Raw genomic sequence first — 25,577 nt, 5'->3', positions numbered from 1 at the left:
ATCTTAATGCACTAATAGGTTTTCTACATGTACTGTATAGAGGGTCCTGCATTATGGTGTTCACATCTTAATGCACTAATAGGGTTTCTACATGTACTGTATAGAGGGTCCTGCATTATGGTGTTCATATCTTAATGCACTAATAGGTTTTCTACATGTACTGTATAGAGGGTCTTGCATTATGGTGTTCACATCTTAATGCACTAATAGGGTTTCTACATGTACTGTATAGAGGGTCCTGCATTATGGTGTTCACATCTTAATGCACTAATAGGGTTTCTACATGTACTGTATAGAGGGTCCTGCATTATGGTGTTCACATCTTAATGCACTAATAGGGTTTCTACATGTACTGTATAGAGGGTCCTGCATTATGGTGTTCACATCTTAATGCACTAATAGGGTTTCTACATGTACTGTATAGAGGGTCCTGCATTATGGTGTTCACATCTTAATGCACTAATAGGGTTTCTACATGTACTGTATAGAGGGTCCTGCATTATGGTGTTCACATATTAATGCACTAATAGGTTTTCTACATGTACTGTATAGAGGGTCCTGCATTATGGTGTTCACATATTAATGCACTAATAGGTTTTCTACATGTACTGTATAGAGGGTCCTGCATTATGGTGTTCACATCTTAATGCACTAATAGGTTTTCTACATGTACTGTATAGAGGGTCCTGCATTATGGTGTTCACATATTAATGCACTAATAGGGTTTCTACATGTACTGTATAGAGGGTCCTGCATTATGGTGTTCACATCTTAATGCACTAATAGGTTTTCTACATGTACTGTATAGAGGGTCCTGCATTATGGTGTTCACATCTTAATGCACTAATAGGGTTTCTACATGTACTGTATAGAGGGTCCTGCATTATGGTGTTCACATATTAATGCACTAATAGGTTTTCTACATGTACTGTATAGAGGGTCTTGCATTATGGTGTTCACATCTTAATGCACTAATAGGTTTTCTACATGTACTGTATAGAGGGTCTTGCATTATGGTGTTCACATCTTAATGCACTAATAGGTTTTGTACATGTACTGTATAGAGGGTCTTGCATTATGGTGTTCACATCTTAATGCACTAATAGGGTTTCTACATGTACTGTATAGAGGGTCCTGCATTATGGTGTTCATATCTTAATGCACTAATAGGTTTTCTACATGTACTGTATAGAGGGTCTTGCATTATGGTGTTCACATCTTAATGCACTAATAGGGTTTCTACATGTACTGTATAGAGGGTCTTGCATTATGGTGTTCACATCTTAATGCACTAATAGAGTTTCTACATGTACTGTATAGAGGGTCCTGCATTATGGTGTTCACATCTTAATGCACTAATAGAGTTTCTACATGTACTGTATAGAGGGTCCTGCATTATGGTGTTCATATCTTAATGCACTAATAGGGTTTCTACATGTACTGTATAGAGGGTCCTGCATTATGGTGTTCACATCTTAATGCACTAATAGGGTTTCTACATGTACTGTATAGAGGGTCCTGCATTATGGTGTTCATATCTTAATGCACTAATAGGGTTTCTACATGTACTGTATAGAGGGTCCTGCATTATGGTGTTCACATCTTAATGGCGTGAAATGTAAAAGGTAATACTCTACTGAACAAAAATATAAAACAAAACATGTAAAGTGTTGGTGCCATGGTTCATGAGCTGAAATAAAAGATCCCAGAAACATGTAAAGTGTTGGTCCCATGGTTCATGAGCTGAAATAAAAGATCCCAGAAACATGTAAAGTGTTGGTCCCATGGTTCATGAGCTGAAATAAAAGATCCCAGAAATATTCAAGGAAATATTTCTCTAAAATGTTGTACACAAATTTGTTTACATTCCTGTTAGTGAACATTTCTCCTTTACCAAGATAATCCATCCACCTGACAGGTGTGGCATATCAAGAAGTTGATTAAACAGCATGATCATTACTCAGGTGTACCTTGTTCTGGGGACAATAAAAGGCCACTCTAAAATGTACAGTTTTGCCACACAACACAATGCCACAGATGTCTCAAGATTTTAGGGGGCGTGCAATTGGCATGCTGACTGCAGAAATGTCCACCAGAGCTGTTGCCAGATAATTTAATGTTCATTTCTCTACCATAAGCCGCCTCCCATGTCATTTTGACTGCACCCTGACTGCAGTTCGGCATCGTAACTGACTTCAGTGGGAAAATGCTCACCTTCGATGGCTACTGGCACGCTGGAGAAGTGTGCTCTTCACGGATGAATCCCGGTTTCAACTGTATTGGGCAGATGGCGTCATGTCGGCCAGCGGTTTGCTGATGTCAACGTTGTGAACAGAGTGTGGTTGGGTAATGGTATGGGCAACGAACACAATTGCATTTTATCAATGCTAATTTCAATGCACAGAGATATCGTGATGAGATCCTGAGGCCCATTGTTGTGTCATTCATCCACCGCCATTACCTCGTGTTTCACCATGGTAATGTACGCCCCCTGTACACAATTCCTGGAAGCTGAAAATGTCCCTGTTCTTTCGATGGCCTGCATACTCACCAGACGTCACCCACTGATCAACAGCCTGATCAACTCTATGCAAAGGAGATGTGTCGCGCTGCATGAGGCAAATGGTGGTCACACCAGATACTGACTTCGCCCCTCTGATCCACGCCTCAACCTTTTTTTAAAGTTATCTGTGACCAACAGATGTGTATCTGTATTTCCAGTCATGTGAAATCCATAGATTAGGGCCTGATTAATTTATTTCAATTGACTGATTTCCTTATATGAACTGTAACTCAATAACATCCCCAAAAATGGTTGAGTTTATATTTTTGTTCAGTGTATTAACAAGACGCATCGTGTACTGCTCCTTAATCTTTAGAGGGCCAAATTCAATTTCCTTGAATTGACAACATGCAAAAGAAACTACAGTGTACGTTGTATATGTTTACCTTATACATGGATGAAACCCCTTAGTTTCAATCGACACGATGCTGTTTACTTCTCAGTGTACCTTTTGCTCCCATAATTGCTATTTTCTTGTGTTGGCATGGTTTTGGTGATTGCACAAGGGAATACAGTCGATACAGTGTTTGCACACACTATCAGAACCCAATGCAAGGTGTACTAACCTTGGTACATTCAACTCATTTCTCACAAAGAGACGCCTTTGATTTGCAATATATGAAGAGAAGAGAATATATTTTAGAAATGAACTATTTTAAGAGTTTAGATTTGTAATAAATTCACAGTCTGAATCTCCTGACATGTAGAAATACCACAACATCCTGCTTTCCAAGTGATTGATCAACTAATCAAAATCAGGTTTATAAGGTCATATTTTGTATAATATTACTATCTGACTTTTATGCCACATATTTTACATTTGGGCTATCAGCTTTAGTGAAAAAGGAACTAGAATTGAAGAAAATGCTACGAAGAACCAGTTAGAATATGAATAGTGGCAAAATGTGTATATTACTGCATTCCAAACAAATATCATGAATTATTCATGTTTGATTGAAAGGGAAATGATTGAGTAGTCTGCTATGGCCTCTTCTTCCTCAAACAATAAGAATTAGATAGGTAATTCCTCTTGTTCCAAGAACCCCGCCACAGTTCTATTAAAACAGATAGATCCAAATAGGAAACTACAGAGGACCCCTGTACCTTGCCACTCTACTACTTTTCTGTTCCACAGGTCTCTTTTGTTTGTTTATATGAAGCATAGTGTGCTCAGATTAAAGGGTGATAATTTCACCCAGAGGCTGTTGCTATGGAAATAGGTCTGCAGTAGTTATAATAGGCCATTCATGTTTGATTAATAGTTTTTTCAACGCTTCTTGGTTTGTGAAGACCCTTAAAGAGCAGCTCCACCGAAAATGGAAAATGAATGGATTTTTTTCCTTTTCTCTTTTTTTGCTAAAGCTTCTTCACCGTGTTTGAAAAGTGGAGTGATGGTGTTTTGAATTATGATTTGCGTTTGGAAAATACTGTTTTGTGTGGGGTGAGGTTAAAATGTGGTTATTTGAAATGCAAGAGGAATGTCTTTGTTCAGGCAGCTTTTTGTGAGCTGCTGCAGAGGGAAACAAAAAAAATCTTACGTCCTGTAAATATTTTGGGGGGTTTCAAAGCATAGAGTCTGTTAAACATTACATTACCAGTACATTTTATTCTCAGCAACCTACTGGGGCCAATTATGATTACAGCGCTGTAGACCCTTCATCTCAGAGGCTCTACTTGTGTTTATCAAGATTTCCTATGCTAGGGCCCCTGCAATTAGATCTTTTTAGCACAGCACTAATGTGTAATGTATTATTTAACTCATGAATGTTTAACAGGGCTTATAAATGCTAGTTGATCACTTTCTGATCTGTAAATTGACAAACATTCCCAAGTTATGCTTGCATTACGGCCTGCTTTGGTGTATGTCCTGGAAAATCAGACTAAACCTTGACCATGTTGTGCTCTGAACCATCCTGGTAGTGGAAAATCATAAATGTTGACCATGTTGTCACCTGGGGGTCCCAAATGATCCTAATGATGCCGTACAGTGGCAAGACGCCTCCCACCTCTCTTTGAACATTATGTGATTTATTCAGTTGGGTTTGGAACAGATAGTCTTTGATTGCTGATTGTTGGTGTGATTGTTGGTGTGGTTGTTGGTGTGATTGCTGGTGTGATTGTTGGTGTGATTAATGATACTGTATGTAGTTCAAGGTCATTTGCATCTCAGCACTAGACTTGACATTTAACACATCAAATCTTGCCTCAAAGCACAATCAAGATAAAAATGGCCAGAAAAGTGCAATTTAATGGAGGAACTCATGGTGTGTGTTTCAATTGTGACTGAGGAGAGTGGGAAAATCAAGATAAGTTGGCTTCCGACCAGTCCTAAGGAGATCAGTGGGACCAGTGAACCTGGGAACGACACACTCACTTTCTCTGATCTCCTACCTACCGCTTTCCCTCCTTAACGCAGGCGCCAAGTTTTTAGGCAAATTGGGAATATACTGTACAATTGATGAAGTTAAAGTAGTAAAGCTGGTCTTCTTCTCTCACCCAGATCCAGGAGATGACTCGCCACGACGGCTCACATTATGACCTCAGCCGCCACAACCCCCATCTGATAAACAGGTCACCTAGGATACTGTCCCATCAGCCCATGAGTGCACTGTCCCAACTGAACTCTCAGGTTGGCCGGAGCGCTCTCACCCACGGTTCTCCCTCACCTCCTGGAAGTAAATCAGCCACACCCTCTCCCTCGAGCTCTACACAGGAAGAGGAAACCGATTCCCACCATAAGGTACTGATGTGGCAATGCTTCTTTGATTTCGCTGAACCTAGGGAAAGTCAGGGTGTTGCTGTCGTTGGTATTGGGTGTTGCACGGCTGAAGGACATTGTCAAATAGTGGTTAACTAGATTTATTTCAGACAGGATTGTGTGACTTGCTGTCGCGTTGTTGAATTTGTGTATGTATGGCAGAATGACAGTGATTTTATGGCAATTATTCAACAAGCTATAGTGTATTTCTGAGGGCCTGCGTATCTCCAATCTCATAGGTAATAAAGGACCATCTGGTGTTTTTAAAAATATTGGCTTCAAATCCTAGTTCAAACTGAAAGTAATGCAGCTTTTTATTTTCATTTTTGTTAGAATTGTTTTGCTGTCTAAATTATTTCACTTGAAATGTTCCCGTAATGTGGGATTTGCTGAGAATCTGTTATCACCATGTCACCTCCTTAATTGCACATTGTTAATTGTCACATCAAGAAAGGATCATGGACAAACAACTTCTTACTCCCTTTCCAGTTATGTTGTGGATCGTTTTGTTTAAATTCCCTTGTTGCTTTATATATGTTCACATAACTGGTATTGTTGCTGTTCTCTAGGCCCTCTCCATAGCGATTAACAGAAGCTCTGTTCAATTCTTTACATTGCAGCAATGGCAACAGGGATGCATTTGGATGTTTTTGTCTGTATTCGTCTGTAATACGTCTCTATTAGATATGGGAGATAGAACTTGAGGCAACGTACTGTAGTTCCAAACCGAATGTCTTGAAGCAACACTCTTCTATATTGTGTACTGTAGTGTTCTAGACCTCTACACACCTATCAATAGATGTGTTTCTCCACTGTGGGGTAAACAAGTTGAAAAGGACAGGAAAGCTTGAGGGAGTATATGTGTGCCTCAATCCCTCACAGCTCTTTCATTTGAAACAAGGACACAGGAATAAATACTCAATAAGTGACATTAATTTAATTTATGTAAATCCATACAACAGAGCATACAGAAATGACTCACCAATCAGGGCTCTCATTGGATTTGTTTCCATTAACCCTGGGGGATTAGAAAAGAAGAACATGAACGTATAATTGAATCTGGGGGTTTCTATAGTGTTGTTGCATATTTATCAGCCTCAAGCACAGAGTGATACAACGTTAGACCAGCACATTTTCTGCAACACAATATTTTCTCCACCATACAAGCTCCCCACTGTGCATGACTGTCCATGTATGAATAAAAAACGATTACCATCAGTATATAATTCCATTAGCCTCCAATGTATTCAACATCCACATCAAAGCTAGTAGAAACAGAGGTGATTTTGAATACATTTTGCTCCGTTGCACAAAAGTTGGAATCTATTATCTTAATGAAACTCTTTAAAGAAGACTGCCGTCGGGAATGTTAGGTGAGAAATGTACAGTTTTACCTAGTCCGGGGAGAAATGCGTTTGTGTTGTTTTGATAAATCATTTTTGACAATGTAAACAACGTATTGCAGAAGAAAAACACCCAGTTTAAGTTGGAATGGATAATGGTAGTGTTATATTAGATTTGAGAGATTGAATCTCAGTTCATTTTCATAGAGTACAATTCAAAGCAAAAGAGTATTAATCGTATCATACTGTAAATACATGTTCTTACAAGTAAATGCAATGTTCTGTGTTTGATGTGAACAGGTTTAGCTTGTGACATTGAATGTTTCTTTCCTGAGAATTCTAAATCAAAGCGAGTACTACTTTAAATCGTAGTTTAAGAGGGGAGTTGTTTGCAATTTATTTTTTCACCGTGGATGTCTCTATTACTTGTAATGGATTTAATCAAACAAGTCATTACGATGAAAATGGAATCTAAATGAGTTTTTTTCGGCAGCAAAAGTTCATAAACATTATTGTCTTTTAACTTAGTAAGTAAGATAAGAGATAAGTCATACTTATGCTTACACTGGACTGGCAACTCATCTCTTGATGTTGGGGATGCAAGCTTGTTTGAGCTGTCTGGTGGGCATTGACACAGATGAGTTGGCACACTGACCATGTTCATTTGTCTACGCGAGGCAGTGAAACGTTACCAACGGAAGGAGCTGTGCACTGAGGTGTGAAGTGAGAGGAGTGGGGAGTGTCTTGTCACTGTGTTCTGTAGCTCTCCTCAGGTAGTAGAGAGGAGAATGTACATAATGATGGCATACCATTGTGGAGAGCACTGTCGAAAGGGATCAGTTGATACTGCGTTTCTTACCCGTGTCATACAGTATAATTCCTGTGAGTGAGCAGTTGTCTTATTGTTCAGTCTTCAAACAGAAAGACAGGAGACAAATGCATAGTTTTTTTAAAAATCTTCTTCCAGATGACGGGCGAGAAGCGGCCTTCCTCAGAGATGATGAAGCCCAAGACCAAACCGCAGAAGAAGAAGAAGAAAAAGGACCCCAACGAGCCGTCGAAGCCCGTGTCGGCCTACGCCCTCTTCTTCAGGGACACCCAGGCAGCCATCAAGAGCTCCAACCCCAACGCCACCTTTGGGGACGTGTCCAAGATCGTGGCCTCCATGTGGGACAGCCTGGGAGAGGAGGCAAAACAGGTGCACACCAATACATACACGTTTATACACACACACACTGAACACACACACCAATACATACACGTTTATACACACACACACTGAACACACACACCAATACATACACATTTATACACACACACACTGAACACACACACCACTACATACATGTTGATACACACACACACTGAACACACACACCAATACATACACGTTTATACACACACACTGAACACACACACCAATACATACACGTTTATGCACACACACTGAACACACACACCAATACATACACGTTTATACACACACACTGAACACACACACCACTACATACACGTTTATACACACACACTGAACACACACACCACTACATACACGTTTATACACACACACTGAACACACACACCAATACATACACGTTTATACACACACACACTGAACACACACACCAATACATACACGTTTATACACACACACACACCAATACATACACGTTTATACACACACACACACACTAAACACACACCAATACATACACGTTTATACACACACACACACACTGAACACACACACACCAATAAATACACGTTTATACACACACACACTGAACACACACACCAATACATACACGTTTATACACACACACACACCAATACATACACGTTTATACACACACACACAAAACACACACACCAATACATACACGTTTATACACACGCACACTGAACACACACACCAATACATACACGTTTATACAAACACACACACAAAACACACACACCAATACATACACGTTTATACACACGCACACTGAACACACACACCAATACATACACATTTATACACACACACAAAACACACACACCAATACATACACGTTTATACACACGCTCACTGAACACACACACCAATACATACACGTTTTTACACACACACTGAACACACACACCAATACATACACGTTTATACACACATACACTGAACACACACACCAATACATACATGTTTATACACACACACTGAACAACAAACACCAATACATACACGTTTATACACACACACTGAACACACACACCAATACATACACGTTTATACACACACACTGAACACACACACCAATACATACACGTTTATACACACACACTGAACACACACACCAATACATACACGTTTATACACACACACTGAACACACATACCAATACATACGCGTTTATACACACACACTGAACACACAGACCAATACATACACGTTTATACACACACACACACTGAACACACACACCAATACATACACGTTTATACACACACACACCAATACATACACGTTTATGAACACACACACCCACACACTCCGAAATGAGTGGATAAAGTTTTGCAGCTCTTAATGACATAATTGCATTCCTGATATAATAACATTAACTTTAACGTCATAACACTTTGACAAACATATATATATACAGTGGGGCAAAAAAGTATTTAGTCAGCCACCAATTGTGCAAGTTCTCCCACTTAAAAAGATGAGAGAGACCTGTAATTTTCATCATAGGTACACTTCAACTATGACAGACAAAATGAGAAAAAAAATCCAGAGAATCACATTGTAGGATTTTTAATTAATTAATTTGCAAATTATGGTGGAAAATAAGTATTTGGTCACCTATAAACAAGCAAGATTTCTGGCTCTCACAGACCTGTAACTTCTTCTTTAAGAGGCTCCTCTGTCCTCCACTCGTTACCTGTATTAATGGCACCTGTTTGAACTTGTTATCAGTATAAAAGACACCTGTCCACAACCTCAAACAGTCACACTCCAAACTCCATTATGGCCAAGACCAAAGAGCTGTCAAAGGACACCAGAAACAAAATTGTAGACCTGCACCAGGCTGGGAAGACTGAATCTGCAATAGGTAAGCAGCTTGGTTTGAAGAAATCAACTGTGGGAGCAATTATTAGGAAATGGAAGACATACAAGACCACTGATAATCTCCCTCGATCTGGGGCTCCACGCAAGATCTCACCCCGTGGGGTCAAAATGATCACAAGAACGGTGAGCAAAAATCCCAGAACCACACGGGGGACCTAGTGAATGACCTGCAGAGAGCTGGGACCAAAGTAACAAAGCCTACCATCAGTAACACACTACACCGCCAGGGACTCAAATCCTGCAGTTCCAGACGTGTGCCCCTGCTTAAGACAGTACATGTCCAGGCCCGTCTGAAGTTTGCTAGAGAGCATTTGGATGATCCTTAAGAAGATTGGGAGAATGTCATATGGTCAGATGAAACCAAAATATAACTTTTTGGTAAAAACTCAACTCGTCGTGTTTGGAGGACAAAGAATGCTAAGTTGCATCCAAAGAACACCATACCTACTGTGAAGCATGGGGGTGGAAACATCATGCTTTGGGGCTGTTTTTCTGCATTGGGACCAGGACGACTGATCCGTGTAAAGGAAAGAATGAATGGAGCCATGTATCGTGAGATTTTGAGTGAAAACCTCCTTCCATCAGCAAGGGCATTGAAGATGAAACGTGGCTGGGTCTTTCAGCATGACAATGATCCCAAACACACCGCCAGGGCAACGAAGGAGTGGCTTCGTAAGAAGCATTTCAAGGTCCTGGAGTGGCCTAGCCAGTCTCCAGATCTCAACCCCGTAGAACATCTTTGGAGGGAGTTGAAAGTCTGTGTTGCCCAGCAACAGCCCCAAAACATCACTGCTCTAGAGGAGATCTGCATGGAGGAATGGGCCAAAATACCAGCAACAGTGTGTGAAAACCTTGTGAAGACTTACAGAAAACGTTTGACCTCTGTCATTGCCAACAAAGGGTATATAACAAAGTATTGAGATAAACTTTTGTTATTGACCAAATACTTATTTTACACCATAATTTGCAAATAAATAAATTAAAAATCCTACAATGTGATTTTCTAAATTTATTTTCTCCAAATTTTGTCTGTCATAGTTGAAGTGTACCTATGATGAACATTACAGGCCTCTCTCATCTTTTTGAGTGGCAGACCTTGCACAATTGGTGGCTGACGAAATACTTTTTTGCCCCACTGTATATATATAGTCCTGGCCAAAAGTTTTGAAAATGACACAAATATTGATTTTCACAAAGTCTGCAGCCTCAGTTTGTATAATTAGCAATTTGCATATACTCCAGAATGTTATGAAGAGTGATCAGATGAATTGCAATAAATTGTCAAGTTCCTCTTTGCCATGCAAATGAACTGAATCCCCAAAAAACATGTCCACTGTATTTCAGCCCTGCTACAAAGGGACCAGCTGACATCATGTCAGTGATTATCTCGTTAACACAGGTGTGAGTGTTGACGAGGACAAGGCTGGAGATCACTCTGTCATGCTGATTGAGTTTTAATAACAGACTGGAAGCTTCAAAAGGAGGGTGGTGCTTGGAATCATTGTTTTTGTCAATCATGGTTACCTGCAAGGAAACACGTGCCGTCATCATTGCGTTGCACAAAAAATGCCTATTCCAGGCAAGGATATTGCTGCCAGTAAGATTGCACCTAAATTAACCATTTATCGGATCATCAAGACCTTCAAGGAGAGCGGTTCAATTGTTGTGAAGAAGGCTTCAGGGCGCCCAAGAAAGTCCAGCAAGCGCCAGGACCGTCTCCTAAAGTTGATTCAGCTGTGGGATCGGGGCACCATCAGTACAGAGCTTGCTCAGGAATGGCAGTAGGCAGGTGTGAGTGCATCTGCACGCACTGTGAGGCAAAGACTTTTGGAGGATGGCCTGGTGTCAAGAAGGGCAGCAAAGGAGCCACTTCTCTCTAGGAAAAACATCAGGGACAGACTGATATTCTGCAAAAGGTACAGGGATTGGACTGCTGAGGACTGGGGTAAAGTCATTTTCTCTGATGAATCCCCTTTCCGATTGTTTGGGGCATCTGGAAAAGAGCTTGTCCGGAGAAGACAAGGTGAGTGCTACCATCAGTCCTGTGTCATGACAACAGTAAAGCATCCTGAGACCATTCATGTGTGGGGTTGCTTCTCAGCCAAGGGAGTGGGCTTACTCACAATTTTGCCTAAGAACACAGCCATGAATAAAGAATCGTATCAACACATCCTCTGAGAGAAACTTCTCCCAACCATCCAGGAACAGTTTGGTGACAAACACTGCCTTTTCCAGCATGATGGAGCACCTTGCCATAAGGCAAAAGTGATAACTAAGTGGCTCGGGGAACAAAACATCAATATTTTGGGTCCATGGGCAGGAAACTCCCCAGATCTTAATCCCATTGAGAACTTGTGGTCAATCCTCAAGAGGAGGGTGGACAAACATAAACCCACATATTGTGACAAACTCCAAGCATTGATAATGCAAGAATGGGCTGCCATCAGTCAGGATGTGGCCCAGAAGTTAATTGACAGCATGCCAGGGCGGATTGCAGAGGTCTTGAAAAATACTCTTTACATCAACTTCATGTAATTGTCAATAAAAGCCTTTGACACATGAAATGCTTGTAATTATACTTCAGTATTCCTTGTAACATCTGACAAAAATATCTAAAGACAAATTAATATTTGTGTCATTCTCAAAAGTTTTGGCCACGACTGTATGTATGTATATATAAAGATATATGATCAGTAAAACACAACATAAAGGTTGGCCACCCTTTACTTAAGGTGTTTCTTCTAGCCAGAACCATGGAGGCCTACAGTATATTGAGGAAACAGTGTATTTTTTAACTTTATTTAACTAGGTATGTCAGTTAAGAACAAATTCTTATTTACAATGATGGCTTAGGAACAGTGGGTTAACTGCCTGTTCAGGGGCAGAATGACAGATTTGTACTTTGTTAGCTGGTGGATTTGAACTTTCAACCTTTAAGTTACTAGTCCAACGTTCTAACCACAAGGCTACCCTGCCGCCCTAGCAATAATCCCAATGTAGCTAAATGTCAGTAAACACAGTCATTTCTAGCCAACACCTCACGCGTCTGTCAGAACACGAGCTCCATAGAATCTCCTGTCAATGAGAAGAAATGTTATATTCACACAGTCATCACAGAAAACAATAGTTGAACCAACCTCAAAGCTTAGACAATTATCTTAGTTCTCGCCGTAGAGGGCGAGGCACAATAAAGGCTCACGTCAAAGAAAATCAATATCTCATTTATAGTCACAAATAGTAGCACATCCATCAACCTTAAAGTGATAGTTCTCACTTCAAAATCAAAATGGTGTCAGAAGTTTCCAGACCTCGTCCATATAGCTGCATCTACGCTACTGATGATGTGGATGTGGACTAATCCCATTAATAGATCAATTTTTAAGCCTGATAACATCTGATGAACTTTGATTTCGGGCTGAACTTAATATCTAATTTATTAGTATCTGTCCATTTCAGCCCATGGGAGGGGTTTGTAGAAGAAATTAATGCTCCCAGATTGTTTCAATGCCGTCTGTTTTTAATGGCATGACGAGCTGTGAAAGGGCATCACGATTGTCATGAAAATGTCCTTATTTGCCTTGATGTGAACTTTGAACTTTGAACTGTGGAACACATACAGGTACAGCAACAGTATCATTTCCATGCATTTAATTTTAATATTTAGCACCTTTATTTAACAATAAATGGTGAATACTGTGAAACACGGCACCATACGAATTGCACCATAGATTAAAAGGGTTGGAAACAAAACAACCAAAGACTAGATACCATATGGAGAGCTCTATCTGCAAAAACATTCTTCTGAGATAATTGGCTTTAAAGTTCCGAATCCTCATTGGTTTGAATGGTATCAGCAATGTTTATCTTGTATTCATTTGAACTGAACAACATGCATTGCGGTGTTTAGAGTAATACAGTGCATTCGGAAAGTATTCAGACCATTTGACTTTTTCCACATTTTGTTACGTTACAGCCTTATTCTAAAATGTATTAAATTGGTTGTATTGCTAATTTATAAAATATTCAAAACTAAAATATCACATTTACATAAGTATTCAGACCCTTTACTCAGTACTTTGTTGAAGCCCCTTTGGCAGCGATTACAACCTCGAGTCTTCTTGGGTATGACGCTACAAGCTTGGCCCACCTGTATTTGGGGTGTCTTCCATTCTTCTCTACAGATCCTCTCAAGCTCTGTCAGGTTGGATGAGGAGCGTTGCAGAGATGTTCGATTGGGTTCAAGTCTGAGCTCTGGCTGGGCCACTCAAGGACATTCAGAGACTTGTCCCCAAGCCACTCTTGCGTTATCTTGGCTGTGTGCCTAGGGTTGTTGTCCTGTTGGAAGGTGAACCTTCGCCCCAGTCTGAGGTCCTGAGCGATCTGGAGCAGGTTTCCATCAAGGATCTCCCAGTTCTAGTCTCCCAGTCCCTGCTGCTGAAAAACATCCCCACAGCATGGTGCTTCCACTATCATGCTTCACCATAGGGAAGGTGCCAGGTTTCCTCCAGATGTGACGCTTTGCATTCAATCTTAGTTTCATCAGACCAGATAATGTTGTTTCTCATGGTCTGTGAGTATTTAATTAAGTGCCTTTTGGCAAACTCTAAGCAGGTTGTAATGTACTCTACCATAAAGGCTTGATTGGTGGAGAGCTGCAGAGATGGTTGTCCTTCTGGAAGGTTCTCCCATCTCCACAGATAAACTCTGGGGCTCTGTCAGAGTGACCATCGGGTACTTGGTCACCTCCCTGATCAAGGTCCTTCTCCCCCAATTGCTCAGTTTGGCTGGGTGGCCAGCTCTAGGAAGAGTCTTGGTGTTTCCAAACTTCTGCCATTTAAGAATGATGGTGGCCACTGTGTTCTTGGGCACCTTAAATGCGGCAGGTCCCACAGTTGACAGTGCAATGTCAGAGCAAAAACCAAGCCATAAGGTGGAAGGAATTGTCCGTAGAGCCCCAAGACAGGATTGTGTCAAGGCACAGATTTGCAGTCTGAGGTCCTGAGCGCTCTGGAGCAGGTTTCCATCAAGGATGTCACAGTACTCGTCTCCCAGTCCCTGCTGCTGAAAAACATCAAAACATTTCTGCTACAGTATATAGACAGGTGTGTACCTTTCCAAATCATGTCCAATCAATTGAATTTACCACAGGTGGACTCATCTCAAGGATGATCAATGGAAACAGGATGCACCTGAGCTCAATTTTGAGTCTCATACCAAATGGTCTGAATATTTATGTAAATAAGGTATTTCTGATGTTTATTTTTAATACATTAGGTTTTTGCTTTGTCATTATGGGGTATTTTTTGTAGATTGCTGAAGAAAACATTTTATTGAATCCATTTTAGAACAAGGCTGTAACGTAGCAACATGTGGAAACAGTCCAGGGGTCTGAATACTTTCCGAAGGTAGAGAACATTGAACAGAACAAGGCTAATGTAAATAACTACATTTTGACAGAAATGCAGATATAACCTTATAGTCCCAAGCTCTCAATATGCTTATGTGATGCCTGGCTTATGTGATGCCTGGCTTATGTGATGCCTGGATTATGTGATGCCTGGCTTATGTGATGCATGGTTTATGTGATGCCTGGCTTATGTGATGCCTGGCTAATGTGATGCCTGGCTAATGTGATGCCTGGCTAATGTGATGCCTGGCTAATGTGATGCCTGGCTTATGTGATGCATGGCTAATGTGATGCCTGGCTAATGTGATGCCTGACTTATGTGATGCATGGCTAATGTGATGCCTGGCTTATGTGATGCCTGGCTTATGTGATGCCTGGCTTATGTGATGCCTGGCTAATGTGATGCCTGGCTTATGTGATGCCTGGCTTATGTGATGCCTGGCTAATGTGATGCCTGGCTAATGTGATGCCTGGCTAATGTGATGCCTGGCTTATGTGATGCCTGGCTTATGTGATGCCTGGCTAATGTGATGCCTGGCTTATGTGATGCCTGGCTAATGTGATGCCTGGCTAATGTGATGCCTGGCTTATGTGATGCCTGGCTAATGTGATGCCTGGCTAATGTGATGCCTGGCTTATGTGATGCCTGGCTTATGTGATGCCTGGCTAATGTGATGCCTGGCTTATGTGATGCCTGGCTAATGTGATGCCTGGCTAATGTGATGCCTGGCTAATGTGATGCCTGGCTAATGTGATGCCTGGCTTATGTGATGCATGGCTTATGTGATGCCTGGCTTATGTGATGCCTGGCTTATGTGATGCCTGGCTAATGTGATGCCTGGCTTATGTGATGCCTGGCTAATGTGATGCCTGGCTTATGTGATGCATGGCTTATGTGATGCATGGCTTATCTGATGCATGGCTTATGTGATGCCTGGCAAATGTGATGCCTGACTTATGTGATGCATGGCTAATGTGATGCCTGGCTTATGTGATGCCTGGCTTATGTGATGCCTGGCTAATGTGATGCCTGGCTTATGTGATGCCTGGCTAATGTGATGCCTGGCTTATGTGATGCATGGCTTATGTGATGCATGGCTTATCTGATGCCTGGCTTATGTGATGCCTGGCTTATGTGATGCCTGGCTTATGTGATGCCTGGCTAATGTGATGCCTGGCTTATGTGATGCCTTATGTGATGACTTATCTGATGCATGGCTTATGTGATGCCTGGCAAATGTGATGCCTGACTTATGTGATGCATGGCTAATGTGATGCCTGGCTAATGTGATGCCTGGCTAATGTGATGCCTGGCTAATGTGATGCCTGGCTAATGTGATGCCTGGCTTATGTGATGCCTGGCTTATGTGATGCCTGGCTAATGTGATGCCTGGCTAATGTGATGCCTGGCTTATGTGATGCATGGCTTATGTGATGCCTGGCTAATGTGATGCCTGGCTTATGTGATGCCTGACTTATGTGATGCCTGGCTTATGTGATGCCTGACTTATGTGATGCCTGGCTAATGTGATTCCTGGCTAATGTGATGCCTGACTTATGTGATGCCTGGCTAATGTGATGCCTGGCTAATGTGATGCCTGGCTAATGTGATGCCTGGCTAATGTGATGCCTGACTTATGTGATGCCTGACTTATGTGATGCCTGACTTATGTGATGCATGGCTTATGTGATGCCTGGCTAATGTGATGCATGGCTAATGTGATGCATGTCGTGTATGAAGGAACGAGATGTTATTCATGAAGTATATACTCAATGTAGATCTCATTATTACACATCAATTACCATGGCAATGCAAACGTAGTGTAATTACTGTGGATACTCTTTCCCATAGAGTTACTGCAATGTCAAGCTTAAGAAACTTGGGGCCCCATAGCAACAAATGAGATAGTCTGATGATGTCGGTCCAAAACAAGAGTGTTATTTTTAGAATATCCACTCGGGCAGGGACCTATTGCGTGTCAAGTAAAAGCACCTGTCTCTATGACAAAGTGCATCGCCATCGCACACCGTAAGTGTGTTTTTCCCCAAACCTACTTCATACAGCTGGACATTGGGAGGCTGGGTGTCCTTTTATTTGCAGTTAATTCTTGCCTCCTTCACCAGGCCCTCTTCAGCATGAATCTTCATTTTGTTCCTGACACCCTTGAATGCGAATTCTTCATTTCCTGCACTTTTATTTATATCTGTTGCCCTGGTGATTTGATCATGCTGAGAATAGTAGATTAGCAATTGCCTCGTCCTTGAATCCGCCTCAAGGACATCTGTTCCTGAAATGTTATTGTTTGCTGGGTTCTTAACCCTCTGGTGTCCAGACTCTTTCAACATTTTATGTTCAACACTCTCTTTTCTGATGTAATTTTATTCTCCAAACAAAGATTACATTGAAAGGGATTTGTCCTTCAGAGGAGGATTATCTGTAAAAAAAATTTAAAAAATAATAATAATAATAAAAAAGACTGTTAAAGGGAAACTCTTCCGTTGAAATAATAATTTGATATGTTGTCCTATACAGTGCACTCAATTGGGTTGTGCTGTCATGTGTTAAATCACGTTCTTTAGCCCACAACGGCCAAATCAACTTGAGATGATGATACAGATCATCATGATACAAAGTTGATGATTACACATACAGAGATTATGCAAAGGGGAGGAGCTTCTTCCTCTGAGTGACACCATAAATTCTATTAAAAACACTTTCAAACTGATGATTGCTGTTTCTTCTAGAGTTTGACTGTTGTCGGTTCTACAGTACTGATGAGGTGCACTTTTATGCCACAGACCCTCTGGAGCCAGCATAACTAGAATGTCAACACATTCCCTTGCCACAGACCCTCTGGAGCCAGCATAACTAGAATGTCAACACATTCCCTTGCCACAGACCCTTTGGAGCCAGCATAACTAGAATGTCAACACATTCCCTTGCCACAGACCCTCTGGAGCCAGCATAACTAGAATGTCAACACATTCCCTTGCCACAGACCCTCTGGAGCCAGCATAACTAGAATGTCAACACATTCCCTTGCCACAGACCCTCTGGAGCCAGCATAACTAGAATGTCAACACATTCCCTTGCCACAGACCCTCTGGAGCCAGCATAACTAGAATGTCAACACATTCCCTTGCCACAGACCCTCTGGAGCCAGCATAACTAGAATGTCAACACATTCCCTTGCCACAGACCCTCTGGAGCCAGCATAACTAGAATGTCAACACATTCCCTTGCCACAGACCCTCTGGAGCCAGCATAACTAGAATGTCAACACATTCCCTTGCCACAGACCCTCTGGAGCCAGCATAACTAGAATGTCAACACATTCCCTTGCCACAGACCCTCTGGAGCCAGCATAACTAGAATGTCAACACATTCCCTTGCCACAGACCCTCTGGAGCCAGCATAACTAGAATGTCAACACATTCCCTTGCCACAGACCCTCTGGAGCCAGCATAACTAGAATGTCAACACATTCCCTTGCCACAGACCCTCTGGAGCCAGCATAACTAGAATGTCAACACATTCCCTTGCCACAGACCCTCTGGAGCCAGCATAACTAGAATGTCAACACATTCCCTTGCCACAGACCCTCTGGAGCCAGCATAACTAGAATGTCAACACATTCCCTTGCCACAGACCCTCTGGAGCCAGCATAACTAGAATGTCAACACATTCCCTTGCCACAGACCCTCTGGAGCCAGCATAACTAGAATGTCAACACATTCCCTTGCCACAGACCCTCTGGAGCCAGCATAACTAGAATGTCAACACATTCCCTTGCCACAGACCCTCTGGAGCCAGCATAACTAGAATGTCAACACATTCCCTTGCCACAGACCCTCTGGAGCCAGCATAACTAGAATGTCAACACATTCCCTTGCCACAGACCCTCTGGAGCCAGCATAACTAGAATGTCAACACATTCCCTTGCCACAGACCCTCTGGAGCCAGCATAACTAGAATGTCAACACATTCCCTTGCCACAGACCCTCTGGAGCCAGCATAACTAGAATGTCAACACATTCCCTTGCCACAGACCCTCTGGAGCCAGCATAACTAGAATGTCAACACATTCCCTTGCCACAGACCCTCTGGAGCCAGCATAACTAGAATGTCAACACATTCCCTTGCCACAGACCCTCTGGAGCCAGCATAACTAGAATGTCAACACATTCCCTTGCCACAGACCCTCTGGAGCCAGCATAACTAGAATGTCAACACATTCCCTTGCCACAGACCCTCTGGAGCCAGCATAACTAGAATGTCAACACATTCCCTTGCCACAGACCCTCTGGAGCCAGCATAACTAGAATGTCAACACATTCCCTTGCCACAGACCCTCTGGAGCCAGCATAACTAGAATGTCAACACATTCCCTTGCCACAGACCCTCTGGAGCCAGCATAACTAGAATGTCAACACATTCCCTTGCCACAGACCCTCTGGAGCCAGCATAACTAGAATGTCAACACATTCCCTTGCCACAGACCCTCTGGAGCCAGCATAACTAGAATGTCAACACATTCCCTTGCCACAGACCCTCTGGAGCCAGCATAACTAGAATGTCAACACATTCCCTTGCCACAGACCCTCTGGAGCCAGCATAACTAGAATGTCAACACATTCCCTTGCCACAGACCCTCTGGAGCCAGCATAACTAGAATGTCAACACATTCCCTTGCCACAGACCCTCTGGAGCCAGCATAACTAGAATGTCAACACATTCCCTTGCCACAGACCCTCTGGAGCCAGCATAACTAGAATGTCAACACATTCCCTTGCCACAGACCCTCTGGAGCCAGCATAACTAGAATGTCAACACATTCCCTTGCCACAGACCCTCTGGAGCCAGCATAACTAGAATGTCAACACATTCCCTTGCCACAGACCCTCTGGAGCCAGCATAACTAGAATGTCAACACATTCCCTTGCCACAGACCCTCTGGAGCCAGCATAACTAGAATGTCAACACATTCCCTTGCCACAGACCCTCTGGAGCCAGCATAACTAGAATGTCAACACATTCCCTTGCCACAGACCCTCTGGAGCCAGCATAACTAGAATGTCAACACATTCCCTTGCCACAGACCCTCTGGAGCCAGCATAACTAGAATGTCAACACATTCCCTTGCCACAGACCCTCTGGAGCCAGCATAACTAGAATGTCAACACATTCCCTTGCCACAGACCCTCTGGAGCCAGCATAACTAGAATGTCAACACATTCCCTTGCCACAGACCCTCTGGAGCCAGCATAACTAGAATGTCAACACATTCCCTTGCCACAGACCCTCTGGAGCCAGCATAACTAGAATGTCAACACATTCCCTTGCCACAGACCCTCTGGAGCCAGCATAACTAGAATGTCAACACATTCCCTTGCCACAGACCCTCTGGAGCCAGCATAACTAGAATGTCAACACATTCCCTTGCCACAGACCCTCTGGAGCCAGCATAACTAGAATGTCAACACATTCCCTTGCCACAGACCCTCTGGAGCCAGCATAACTAGAATGTCAACACATTCCCTTGCCACAGACCCTCTGGAGCCAGCATAACTAGAATGTCAACACATTCCCTTGCCACAGACCCTCTGGAGCCAGCATAACTAGAATGTCAACACATTCCCTTGCCACAGACCCTCTGGAGCCAGCATAACTAGAATGTCAACACATTCCCTTGCCACAGACCCTCTGGAGCCAGCATAACTAGAATGTCAACACATTCCCTTGCCACAGACCCTCTGAATGCCAGCATAACAGCATAACTAGAATGTCAACACATTCCCTTGCCACAGACCCTCTGGAGCCAGCATAACTAGAATGTCAACACATTCCCTTGCCACAGACCCTCTGGAGCCAGCATAACTAGAATGTCAACACATTCCCTTGCCACAGACCCTCTGGAGCCAGCATAACTAGAATGTCAACACATTCCCTTGCCACAGACCCTCTGGAGCCAGCATAACTAGAATGTCAACACATTCCCTTGCCACAGACCCTCTGGAGCCAGCATAACTAGAATGTCAACACATTCCCTTGCCACAGACCCTCTGCCAGACTAGAATGCCAGCATAACTAGAATGTCAACACATTCCCTTGCCACAGACCCTCTGGAGCCAGCATAACTAGAATGTCAACACATTCCCTTGCCACAGACCCTCTGGAGCCAGCATAACTAGAATGTCAACACATTCCCTTGCCACAGACCCTCTGGAGCCAGCATAACTAGAATGTCAACACATTCCCTTGCCACAGACCCTCTGGAGCCAGCATAACTAGAATGTCAACACATTCCCTTGCCACAGACCCTCTGGAGCCAGCATAACTAGAATGTCAACACATTCCCTTGCCACAGACCCTCTGGAGCCAGCATAACTAGAATGTCAACACATTCCCTTGCCACAGACCCTCTGGAGCCAGCATAACTAGAATGTCAACACATTCCCTTGCCACAGACCCTCTGGAGCCAGCATAACTAGAATGTCAACACATTCCCTTGCCACAGACCCTCTGGAGCCAGCATAACTAGAATGTCAACACATTCCCTTGCCACAGACCCTCTGGAGCCAGCATAACTAGAATGTCAACACATTCCCTTGCCACAGACCCTCTGGAGCCAGCATAACTAGAATGTCAACACATTCCCTTGCCACAGACCCTCTGGAGCCAGCATAACTAGAATGTCAACACATTCCCTTGCCACAGACCCTCTGGAGCCAGCATAACTAGAATGTCAACACATTCCCTTGCCACAGACCCTCTGGAGCCAGCATAACTAGAATGTCAACACATTCCCTTGCCACAGACATATTTGTTTTAACAAATGAATGCCCTCTGTTTCCAATTACCTGTGTTAGAAAACAAGCAATTCCCAATTGAAATGATAAGATAGCAGCACTGAATCTTATTTAGTATCAGATTTATCAACATCATAAACTATGTTATTCTGTGAGCTCGGTTTGCGTTTAGTTATTTTGTCCTGCATGACTTATTGTTCGCCAAGCTGTGCTTGAGCATATTAGAGGCATCTTTTTTAATGGATTTTATGTCCGTAGCCTCGTCGGAAACTTTTCTCATATGGAGTATTTCATCCCCTTAGGTCTGTGGTCTAAGATCAATCGGTGTATTTGTCTTTGTTATTCCTCAAGGTGACTATGTGTTCCAGCCCCCTCCCAAAATAAAAAAGAAGTTATTTTTTGTTGTTCAGATTCAGATCAATCCCCAGTTTTACGGCTATAAAGGAAAAACAGTTAGAAAGGGGAAAGAAGTGCTTAGCTTTATTTAATTGAGTCTGATGTGTTGTAGATGTGTTTCCGTGAAAGGTCAGAAGAGAGAGAGAAACACAGTCGTTCTGGCAAAAGACACGCTTTTGAACCTAACCCTCTCTATATCTCTTACTCCCCTTTCATTATCTCTCTCTCTCTTTTCTCCGTCTCTCTTTCTTTCTAACTATTTCTTAATCGCTCTACCTCCTTTAATCCCCCTCTTCCTCTCTTTTTCCATCCTATTCTCCTCTCCCTCGCCCCTATCTCCTTCAATTAGCTCTCTCTTTCCCTTTCCCCTCTCCCTGACCCTGCCTACTTCAATGTCCCCTCTTTTCCCCTCTCCCTCTCTTTCTCCCTCTTCCCCATCCTCTCCCTATCTCTCCCTCCGTCTATTCCTTCTCTGTCTCTCCCTATCTCTCCCTCTGTCTATCCCTTCTCTGTCTCTCCCTCTGTCTATCCCTCCTCTGTATCTCTCTCCCTTTGTCTATCCCTTCTCTGTCTCTCCCTCTGTCTATCCCTCCTCTGTATCTCTCTCCCATTGTCTATCCCTTCTCTGTCTCTCTCTCCCTCTGTCTATCCATTCTCTGTCTCTCCCGCTGTCTATCCCTCCTCTGTCTCTCTCTATCTCTCCCTCCGTCTATCCCTTCTCTCCCTCTCCCTCTCCTTCTCTCTCTCCCTCTGTCTATACCTTCTCTGTCTCTCCCTCTCTCTCCCTCTGTCTATCCCTTCTCTGTCTCTCTCTCCCTCTGTCTATCCCTTCTCTCTCTATCTCTCCCTCTGTCTATCCCTTCTCTCCCTCTCCTTCTCCCTCCTCCCCAACCTTGCCCTCTCTCTGTCTACCCCTTCTCTGTCTCTCCCTATCTCTCCCTCAGTCTATCCCTTCTCTCTCTCTCCCTCCGTCTATCTCTTCTCTGTCTCTTCCTATCTCTTCCTGCATCTATCTTCTCTCTCTCTCCATAACTCTCCCTCCGTCTATCTCTTCTCTGTCTCTCCCTCTCTCTCCCTCCGTCTATCCCTTCTTTGTCTCTCCCTCTGTCTATCCCTTCTCTGTCTCTCCCTCTGTCGATCCCTTCTCTGTCTCTCTCTATCTCTCCTTCTGTCTATCCCTTCTCTGTCTCTCCCTATCTCTCTCCGTCTATCCCTTCTCTCCCTCTCCCTCTCCTCTCCCCCATCCCTTCTCTGTCCTCGCCCCTCTCTCTGTCGACTCCTTCTCTGTCTCTCTCTATCTCTCTCTCCGTTTATCCCTTCTCTCCCTCTCCCTCTCCTTCTCCCTCCTCCCCAACCTCGCCCTCTCTCTGTCTATCCCTTCTCTGTCTCTCCCTCCGTCTATCCCTTCTCTGTCTCCCCCTCCGTCTATCCCTTCTCTGTCTCTCCCTCCGTCTATCCCTTCTCTGTCTCTCCCTCCGTCTATCCCTTCTCTGTCTCTCCCTCCATCTATCCCTTCTCTTCTCCTCCTCTCTCCCTCTGTCTATCCCTATCTTCTCTGTCTCTCCCTCCGTCTATCCCTTCTCTGTCTCTCCCTCCGTCTATCCCTTCTCTGTCTCTCCCTCCGTCTATCCCTTCTCTCTCTCTCCCTCCGTCTATCCCTTCTCTGCCTCTCCCTCTGTCTATCCCTTCTCTCTCTCTCCCTCCGTCTATCCCTTCTCTGTCTCTCCCTCCGTCTATCCCTTCTCTGTCTCCCCCTCCGTCTATCCCTTCTCTGTCTCTCCCTCCGTCTATCCCTTCTCTGTCTCTCCCTCTGTCTATCCCTTCTCTGTCTCTCCCTCCGTCTATCCCTTCTCTGTCTCTCCCTCCGTCTATCCCTTCTCTGTCTCTCCCTCCATCTATCCCTTCTCTCTCTCTCCCTCCGTCTATCCCTTCTCTGTCTCTCCCTCCATCTATCCCTTCTCTGTCTCTCCCTCCGTCTATCCCTTCTCTGTCTCTCCCTCCGTCTATCCCTTCTCTGTCTCTCCCTCCTGTCTATCCCTTCTCTGTCTCTCTCTCCATCTTCTTTGTGGGGAGATGGGGGAGATTGTGGGGGTAATCACTCAGTTGGTGTCGGCAAGGGTTCAGGAGTTATTGTCTCCTATAATTAACTGGTTATCAAACAAGAAGATTTCATTAAGGTACAATTACTGGCTAATTCTTGTGGGACCCCCCCCGTGTCAGGTTTACGACCGTGGCATATGCTCCCTTGAAGCTTTGTTATTTCTAATTCATCCCGACCTGCAGCCTCTGACGGCTTCAATCGCTAATGAATCCACTCACTTTGGAATAATTAGAGAATCCTTAGGCATGGTAATTTATTTAAAAGTATCCGTCGTCGGACGAATCATTAGCTGTGTTAAATGAATTTGAAATGAAAGCTGCTGGGAGTACTTAGGGGTTCGTTAAATAGGCAGCGCCGGCTCTATCATTATTTAAGGGCTGAGGAGCTAAGGTTGCAACTTCCAACCAAGAAATATCATCACAGTCTGTTCACTTTTTTTTGTTCTAGGATTAAGATATATGTCCAGATGTTTTTGTATATATTAACAGATTTCGATATGAATATTTGTAATGTGGAAACAAATGATGACACATCACCATATATGGTCACTCCTCTCCTCCTCCATCCGCTCTATTTTGACGTTCATGTCATTAGAGGGAGAGAATAGAATAATGCAGATATATGATTGAGATGGGAGGATAAACATCAGTCTATCAGCAAAAGCCTCTTTTTACTCCCCCTATAGAAGGCTGCAGTGCAAGTGTGTGTGTGTGTGTGTGTGTGTGTGTGTGTGTGTGCGTGTGCGTGTGCGTGTGCGTGTGCGTGTGTGTGTGTGTGTGTGTGCGTGTGCGTGTGCGTGTGCGTGTGCGTGTGCGTGTGTGTGTGCGTGTGTGTGTGTGTGGTGTGTGTGCCTTATCCACCGTGTGTATCTGTGTCTTTCAGATGTGAGCGCATCCATGTGTTCGTTGCTTGTCTGTGTGCATTTGCAACGTATGAATGCCTGATGGTAATTCTGACCCATCTCTATCAGAGAACGACCTGTCTATAAGAACTCTATGAAGAGGACTTTAATTATCCTCTCTCTGCTCATGCAGTCTATTTTGTAGAAGGACTCCCTAGAGAATCCAAGAGCGGGAATGTGCATGGAAGAAAGCCA

The 25,577-nt window shown here is 43.3% G+C and overlaps 1 pseudogene; it reads left to right on the top strand.

Annotated features, from left to right (window-relative positions):
- The window catches only part of LOC135541392 (TOX high mobility group box family member 2-like), a 208,677-nt pseudogene that overhangs the window by 162,099 nt on the left and 21,001 nt on the right, over positions 1-25,577 (top strand).

The sequence above is a fragment of the Oncorhynchus masou genome, chromosome 6, assembly GCF_036934945.1.
Source record: "Oncorhynchus masou masou isolate Uvic2021 chromosome 6, UVic_Omas_1.1, whole genome shotgun sequence".
NCBI classification, from domain to species: Eukaryota; Metazoa; Chordata; class Actinopteri; order Salmoniformes; family Salmonidae; genus Oncorhynchus; species Oncorhynchus masou.
The sequence above is the reverse complement of the archived record's forward strand: the minus strand, read 5'-3'. Positions and strand labels throughout refer to the sequence as shown.